The following is an 8,073-nucleotide window of genomic DNA, read 5'->3' as shown; positions in this document are numbered from 1 at the left end:
GGACACCTACTACATAAGATCACCCTACCATGACTGGGAGTCATAACAGATCTGTATAATATGTAGAAACAAACACAAAAAGACAGCCAAAATGTGTAAGCAAATGAACAGGCCTCAAATGAAAGAAGAGAATTTTCCACAAGAAGAGCTAGATAATATGGAGGAAATAAATTTATAAGATAGAGTTCAGAGTAATGATTATAAGGATGCTCAACAGCATGAAAAAGGACATAGAAACCATAAAAAAGGACGAGTCAAATGAAGAATGCAATATCTGAAATAAAGAATACACTGGGAGGCTGTGGCCTGGGTGGCTCAGTGGTTGGAGTGTGTCAACTCATCCACTGAGGGATCACAGGTTTGATTCCTGTTCAGGGGCAAATACCTGGGTTTCAGATTTGATCACTGGCCCCAGTTGGGCATGTGCGGGCAATGAATCAATATGTCTCTCTCACATCAATGTTTTCTTTCTTTCTTTCTTTCTTTCTTTCTTTCTTTCTTTCTTTCTTTCTTTCTTTCTTTCTTTCTTTCTTTCTTTCTTTCTTTCTTTCTTTCTTTCTTTCTTTCTTTCTCTCTCTCTCTCTCTCTCTCTCTTTTTCCTACACCCTTACTTCATTCCACTCTTTTAAAAATCAAAAAAAAAAAAAAAAAAAAAAATCCCTGGGTGAAGATTAACTCAGAAACAAACACACACAAAAAATACTGGCAGGAATATGCCCTAGCTGCTTTGGCTCAGTGGTTAGAGCATTGGCCAGTGGACTGAAGGGTTCAGGTTCAATTCTTGCCAAAGGAATGTACCTCAGTCGCAGGCTCAATACCTGGTCTTGGCGAGTGCAGGAGGCAATTAATCAATGTGTGTCTCTCTCTCTCCCTTCTCTCCCGTCTTCCCCTTCCCCCTCCCAGTCTCTCTGAAAAGCAATGGAAAAAAATATCCTCGAGTGAGGATTTAAAAAACAACACTGGCAGGAATAAAAGTAGGATGGATGAAATCTAATCAGTGATTTGGAAGACAAGGTTGTAAAAAACATCAAATCAGAGCAGGGGGAAAAAGGATAGTTTAAGGGATCTTTGGGACAACATGAAGCATAACATTCACATCATAGGCATATTAGGAGAAGAAAAAGAGCAAGAAATCAAGATTGAATTTGAGGAAATAATGACCAAAAACACCCCTAATCTGGTAAAGAAAAAAGACACAAGTCCAAGTAGGGTAGAGAGTCCCAAACAAGATGGACCCAAAGAGGACCACACCAAAAAGCATCATAATTAAAATGCCAAAGAGTAAAGACAAAGAGAAATTCTTAAAAGCTCCAAGAGAAAAGAAGTTAGTTACCTACAAGGGAGCTCCTATAAAGCTGTCAGATAATTTCTCAACAAATATTTCAGGCCAGAAAGGACTGACATGAAATATTCAAAGTGATAAAAAGCAAAAATGTACAACCAAGGATTCTTTACCCAGCAAGACTATTTATTGAAAGAGAAATAAAGAGCTTCTCAAACAGGAAAAAGCTAATGGAGTTTGTTACAACCAAACCAGTATTATAAGAAATATTAAAGGGCTTGCTTTAAGAAGAACAAGGAGAGAAAACACAGAGGAACATAGTTAAAAAAGTGAAAAGTCAACAAATATATACCTATCAGTAATCACTTTAAATGCCAATGGCTTAAATGCTCCAATCAAAAGACATAGAGTAGCTGAATGGATAAGAAAACAAGACCCATATATATGCTGTCTTCAAGGACCCACTTCAGAATGAAAGATACACAGTAAAAGGATAGAGAAAGATATTTCATGTAAAGGGAAAGGGGGAAAAAAAGCTGGAATAGCGATACTTATATCTGACAAAATAGGCTGTAAAACCAAAGCTATACTAAGATATAAAAAGGGACACTACAAAATGATAAAGAGACCAATTTAATAAGAGGATAGAACTCTTGTAAACATTTCTGCACCCAACATAGGAGCACCTAAATATGTAAAGCAAATCTTGATGGACATAAAGGGACAGATTGAGAGTAATACAGTTATAGTGGAGGGTTTTAACACCTTGGTGACATCAATGGATAGACATTCCAGACAGAATATCAACAAGGAGACACACTAGATCAAATGGGTTTCATTGATATCCTCAGAGCATTCCACCCCAAAGGAGCAGAATATACATTCTTTTCAAGGGCCCATGGAACGTTTACTGGGATAGACCACATGTTAGGACACAAAAAAAGTCTCAATAAATTTAAGAAGATTGAAATTATATTAAGTATCTCTGACCATAATGCCATGAGACTTGAAATCAATCACAAGAAAACTGAAAAACATATGAAGACATGGAGGCTAAATTACATGTTACTAAACAGTGAATGAGTTAATGATATCAAGGAAGAAATCAAAAGACACCTTGAAACAAATGAAAATGAGAACACAACAACCCCAAATCTGTGTACCACATGGAAAGAAAGCAGTCCTGAGTGGGAAATTCTTAGCATTACAGGCCTATCTAAGAAACAAGAAAAAGCCTAAATAAATAACATAATTTTACACTTAATGGAACTTGAAAAAGAAAAACAAAGCCTGAAGTTAGCAGAAGAAAGGAAATAATAAAGATTAGAGCAGAAAAAAATGACATAAAGACTAAAAAAACAATGCAAAAGATCAATGAAACCAAGAGCTGGTTCTTTGATAGGATAAACAAGATTAACAAATCTTTTAACCAGACTCACCAAGAAAAATGAGAGAGGACCCAAATATAATCAGAAATGAAAGAGAAGTAACAACTGACACTGAAGAAAACATATATGGAGCATCTATTAGATGCCAAGAACAGTAATAAATTGATAAATTAGCTATAAATATCCTAGTTCATAATTTGAATTAGATAAAATTTTGGTGTGTTTTAAACTTAATAATATACATTAAATCAAAGGGATATTATACATACTGATAAAATAATGTTAGAGGTAAGAAATTTTTACCAAAGGTAAATTCACCTGATTTCAATTTTTTCTTAAAATCTTCAATTCCATCTCTAGTGTTCTAAGAGTGGTTTCAAGTTCTCTGTTCATTTCAGTTTCTTTAATATATTATTTTTTTTTCTTAACTGCTCTCTATTTTTTTCATATAACAGATCAGCATTTCTTCTTTTCTTCTTTTAATGTAAATCTGCATTTGAGTACACTTATCTTAAAATTCATTTTGTCAGAAAATAAAAAGTTTATTTTATGATCTGGTACTACATATGTTGATTTATTATCCATATAAAAATTTCTATGTTCTCCAATTTCTTTTCCTTTCTAGATCTCATGATTTTCTCACTTCAATCTCTTCCAAAAGATATGTGTGTGTGTGTGTGTGTGTGTGTACCTGAAAGGCAGCAATGAAAACAAATCCTGCTACTTAGTAAGTTTTAGTCAATAGTAACTCTGGTAGATATTGCAGGAAAGGAATTTTGAAATTATTCCGTGAAGGTAGAGTTGAAATTACCCTATTAGCCACAGTCCTAATTATTCCTCCATTGGGACAGATGATTTAGTTACTAAATAGAAAGAGAAGTTGTTGTTTATATACAAGTTTATAAATTCTCCAAAAATAAAATTTCAGCTTCACAAAATATTACAGGTACCCCTAAAATGATTTACAGTGGAAGTCAGCATCTGCAGGTGTCTTTTACAGAAGACATATCTGCTGACTACTGTAATCCAAGACTACTCTAGGGAGTCAGTTACCTGTTGCTCTACACTTTTTATGTTTCTTCTTTTGTAATACTTACAACTTACATTGTTCATTATTATCCATTTTATAAATCACTTTAAAATCACTTTTGGAACAAGACAGGATCCATATTTATTAAGTCAACAATAAAGAGTAATATGTGCTTTAAGTACAGACCTTGGAATTAATTTCATCTACGTATAAGAAAGACATTGAATAAACTAATCTGTCATCACTTTCCATTTTACTTTTCATTCTATAAGACTAAAACTGCATAAATTTTCAAAAAATTTTTTCTGTCTTGAGAAAAGTGGCCATTTCATATTCTGTTGGTGGGAATGTAGATTACTATGAACTTTCTTGAGAAAAATTTAGAAATATGGATCAAAAACCTTTTCAAAACGTTCTTACACTTTAACCAAATAATACTCTATTAAAGAATTTATTCAGGGGAAGGAAGATAGCAGCACTGTGAGAAGCAGCTGAGTGCCCCCTCTCCCAGCCACAGACTCTATTTACTCCTAAAGTACTACATAGCCAGCTTGGAAAAACCAGAGAAACATACCTGAGTGAACATAGTGTGAGTAGGGAGCACTGAAGAAACATCACAGTCTGGTAAGACAGGGGGACATAGGAAGGAGGAGTCCCCCTGAAGCCAGTTTTGTGCTCCAAGCCTGGAGGCTTGGAGGCTGCAAAGCTCCCTCGGGAGTGCAGACCAGCATCCAAAAGCAGAGATCTCACGCGATCTCACATCCAGAGTGGAAGAGAGGGGAAGGAGTGCTCTGCATTGAGGGCAGAGGGACCCAGGGGAGCGGTGAGTTCATGAGGAGGGGATGGCGCCTTCCTAGGAAACAAAGCTTCTAATGGCAGTCGTGACAGGTGTCTAATGCTTAAAGTGCTGAGCATAGGAAAAGCTGTCCCAAAGTGTGTGGCACCCAAGTAGTAAGGGACCAGAGGTCAGGACTGAGCAGCCGCACTATAAGGCATTGTGTTGAGCCCCAGAAAGCATTGAATCTGCATGGCATGGGGGAGAGGAGGAGAGCCTTCCTGCCCTGAGCTCTTGGTACAGAGAGGCTGGGATTTGTGACCACCCCTGGTGGCACATGGAGCTCCCCCAGCTTTGCTGAGATCAGCGGTGCAGAGAGCTGCATGGAGCTGACTTTGAGTCCCCTCCCACTGGGTGCATTAGCGAGCAGGCAGCCGGACCTTGTAGGGCAGACTCTCTGCCTGTGTGTCGCTTTGTGCATTTTTGAGTTCTGATCAGGGAACTGGCTCCCATCTTCCCAGCGTGCACTGGGCAGACAGACGAGCGGAAGTTGGGATTGGTGTCTGCACAGTAGACTGTTTGAGGGACCTGGTGTGACCAGCCAACCATATCTGGGAAGGGAAGGGTGGAGCACACCTGCCTCTCCTGCAGCCTGGGAGAACCACCCCCAAAAAGAAAGGGGCTGGTCCAGCTCACTGATGCACCAGACACTTCCACAGGGCACAGTCCTAAGGGGGAAGGGAGAAAAGCTCACAGGAGGACATTACAAGAATAAGACTCTCAGGGACTGTTGTTTGTGAACTGGAGGAAATGCTGAAAACCCCTGCTGGGGGCTGGGCAGGCATAGGGCTCACTGGAATGTTTTTATAATTGAACCCATTGAGCCCAGGCTGCTGAAATGGCCCAGACAGAAAAGGTAACAGACTGAAATCAATTTGTAATTGCAGCAGGCCAGTGCATGGGGAACGAGAATCAGAGGACAGGGTAGGGACTGAGGAGATGGCTGTGGAGCAGAGACTAACTTCCTCACAGTCAGTGCCTAAAAGCAAAACTTCTAAGTAAGGGGAGTGATACCCTGAGCTACACTAGCCATCCTGCACCCTAAAGACTACAGAAGACTCTGGAGCAAGACCAGGCAACTACAAAGTGGCAAAATAGCTGAAAAGAGGAGGTGGTCTAAGGAGAGCCTCAGATCAACCATCTACCTAAGGACACCAGAGCCAAACCTAGACAGCTCCTCACATTGGTAGATACACAAGTACCTCCCAAGAGAATGGAAATCAGCATACAAAACAAAGAGCCACAGACAACACAAGCTGCCCAGAAGAAACTAATCTGATTGTCTTTTTTTTTCTTCTGTTTTCTTTTTCTTTTGTTTTGTTTTGGTTTTGGGGTTTTTGTGTGTGTGTTCATTTGCTTTTCCACTTTTTCCCTTAGGAAGAACAGAAAGGGAGGAAAATTATTTGTTTTTTCTTCTTTTTAAATTTTAAAATAATTTAAAAAAATTTTTTTAAAAACATTTTTTAACTAAATTTTTTCCCTTTTTTTATAAAATAACTTTGTTTTGCTTAGTTTGTTTTTTGTTTTGTCTCTGTTTTGTTTTGTTTATTTGTTTTGTTTTGTTTCATCCTTTCTTCTATCAAGGCTTTCTTTTTTTTCGACAGAGGAAGGGAGAGGGAGAGAGAGAGAGATAGAAATATCAATGATGAGAGAGTCATTGATCTGCTGCAGCCCACAATCCGGGCATGTGCCCTGACCGGGCATCGAACCCTGATCGCCTGGATCTTAGGTCGATGCTCAACCACTGAGCCATGCACGGCCGGGCAAGACTTTCTTGATATCCATGCTTAATGACTGGGTGTTTATCATTATAGCCAAGTTTACTGCTTTCCTCTATAGTTTCCCCCAAATCTATTATCAGGCCCCCTTCCTGCCCTAGCTTTATTTCCCTCTCTCCTCTCGATCCACTGACACAACTTTTTTTTCTTTTTTCCTCTTCTTTTCTTTTGTTCTTTTGTTATCCTCCCTTCTGTCTTCCCATCTTTTTGTTTGATTGTTAGTTTTTCTTATTCTCTTTCTTGTATTTTTATTTTCTCATTTTCAACTATTATCCTATTCTCTCCCTTAATTTTTTACTGGCCTTTCTTTCATAATTTTTTCTCTGCCTCTATTATCTGCCTCTAGTGACTCTATTTTTTACATTTTAGTTTATTATTATTTTCTAAATTTTCATCACTATTAACAACAATATACTTCTCTCTAAGTATTACTTTTCTTTTTTTTAAGCTTTTGTGTGTGTGTGTGTGTGTGTGTGTGTGCCTGTTCTCCATTCTCCCAGTTCTGTTTTTACTTGGGTTGTTTTCGTTGTGACTGTAAAGATATTTTAAGATACCCTTTGTTTACTGGAAGTTTAGTCGTGTATTGTCCTGCCTTGCCAACACCTGTACAACAGCTTACACGATAAGGTTTGTTAAACACGCAGTTAAACAACCTGAGAGGAGAGTCATGCCAAGAACTGGTCAATGACAATCCAGACTTAACCACAACAGGAGAACATAAAGAAACCATAAAAGGGAACCCACAAAAGGGACATGCCTAGGGCAAAAAACTCAGAAGTGTAAGGAAAACACACCTCTGGGCTGCACTGGACTTACAAGACAAAATCCCATCCCACAATACTGGGAGACAGCAAGTATATCTAATATATAGATACAAACACTAAGATCTACCAAAATGGGGAGAAAAAGAAACAACCCCCAAATTAAAGGAAAAATCGCCAGGAAAACTCTTTGATGAGATGGAGTTAAGCAAGCTATCAGAAACAGAGTTCAGAGTATTGATTATAAAGATGTTAAAAGAACTTGATGATAAAAACAAGGCAACAGAAGATAAGATCGATTACCTTAGGGAAAACATGAAAAAAGAGATACATAACATAAAAATCAGACAGAAATAAAGAATGCTGTATCTGATATCAAGAATACCTTGGAAAGAATTAAAAGCAGGCTCAATGAAGCAGAGGACAGAATAAGTGACTTAGAAGACAAGGTAGAAAAAATCACTCAATCGGAGCAGCAAAAAGAAAAAACACTTAAAAAGAATGAAGGCAGCCTAAGGGAGCTTTGGGACAAAATGAAGTGAAACAACATTCTCATTATAGGACTGCCAGAGATGGGGAAAAGAAAGCAAGGGATAGAGAGCTTGGTGGAGGAAATAAGGACAGAAAACTTCCCTAGGCTGGCGAAGGAGAAAGCCACACAAGTTCATGAAACACAGAGGGTTCCAAACAAGAGGGACCCAAAGAGACCCACTCAAAGACACATCGTAATTACAATGGCAAATGTCAAGGACAAAGAGAGAATATTAAGGGCTGCAAGAGAGAAACAAGAAGTGACCTACAAGGGAACTTCCATAAGGCTAACAGCTGATTTCTCAATAGAAACTCTTCAGGCCAGAAGAGAGTGGCATGAAGTTCCCCAAGTAATGAAAAGCAAGAACATGCAACCAAGATTGCTTTATCCAGCAAAGCTATCATTTAAAATTGAAGGTGAAATAAAGAGCTTCCCAGACAAAAAAAGGCTAAAGGAGTTCAGTACCA

The sequence above is a fragment of the Miniopterus natalensis genome, chromosome 1, assembly GCF_054644295.1.
Source record: "Miniopterus natalensis isolate mMinNat1 chromosome 1, mMinNat1.hap1, whole genome shotgun sequence".
Classification (NCBI taxonomy): domain Eukaryota; kingdom Metazoa; phylum Chordata; class Mammalia; order Chiroptera; family Miniopteridae; genus Miniopterus; species Miniopterus natalensis.
The sequence above is the reverse complement of the archived record's forward strand: the minus strand, read 5'-3'. Positions refer to the sequence as shown.